We start from the raw sequence: 1,208 nt of genomic DNA on the forward strand, positions 1-1,208 counted from the left end.
TATACCACAAGCACATAGGACTTATTCTTGGAATGCAAGAATGCTGTAACCTGAGACAGTGAACATAATGCTCCACATTAACAGAATGAAGGAAAAAACATTTTAAAAAAATCAGTACTCTTTCACGATAAAATAACTCAACAAACTAGGAAGAGAATGAAACTACCTCAATATAAAAAGCAGAAAATACAGGCTTGATAAACAACAGTGGAGAAGTCCTTGAAGTAGAAGAAATGGGCTAACTATAAAATAAAATTAGAAATTTAAATATTAATTTAGCATAGTAAGAAGTGCACGATGAATCTAGGTGGGAAGAATAATTATTATAATGTAGCACATTCCAGAAAAATAAAGCAGCAAAATTTTAAAGGAAATCCAACAAATTATATTTAGAAAACTAAAACATTATAGAAAAGCAATATATATTATATAGCAAAGTATAGCAATTGACATGGTAACTTAATTAAAAATATATATTCTCAAGATATCAAATGATTTCACTTTAAAACTATAATAAATTTACTTGAAAAATGTATACTTTTAATAGTAAGAATTAAGTAAGGTGAAATGTAACTAAAAGGAGTAACTATAATTATCTTATCAAAGTATTCTGGAATATAGGCAAGTACAAAATACACAGAAATGTACAAGATGAAAGTAACAGTATCTTAAATTATGGTGGACTTAAAAAACATAGGCCTAACTTAGGCTGGGTGCAGTGGCTCATGCCTGTAACCCCAACACTTTAGAAGGGCAAGGCTGGAAGACTGAGACCAGCCTGGGCAATATAGTAAAACCCCATCCCTACCAAAAAAATAGGAAAAATTAGGCACAGTAGTACACACAGCTATTCAGGAAGCTTAGGGAAGAGGATCACTTGAATCCAGAAGTTTGAGGCTGCAGTAAGCTATGACTGTACTGCTGCACTACAGTCTGGGTGACAAGAGCAAGATCCTGTCTCCAAAGAATTTTTTTAAAAAAATAGGCCTTATTCAAATTCATGCAATTTTCACTTAGCTCTCCACAGTAAGATGCGTCAAACTCACATTTATTTTAGAAGAGTGAACAATGGAACATGCTGGGGATAGGAAATGATGCATGAACAATGGTTTCATCAACAGCCTCATAGGGATGAAGTTGTAAATCTCAACAATGTTCTCCTTTGGAAAAATTCCTACATCATTTATTATTGGCTCAAAAAAGGTAAG

The sequence above is a fragment of the Otolemur garnettii genome, unplaced genomic scaffold (genome assembly GCF_000181295.1).
Source record: "Otolemur garnettii isolate 467f Iridium unplaced genomic scaffold, OtoGar3 scaffold00288, whole genome shotgun sequence".
Taxonomy (NCBI): Eukaryota; Metazoa; Chordata; class Mammalia; order Primates; family Galagidae; genus Otolemur; species Otolemur garnettii.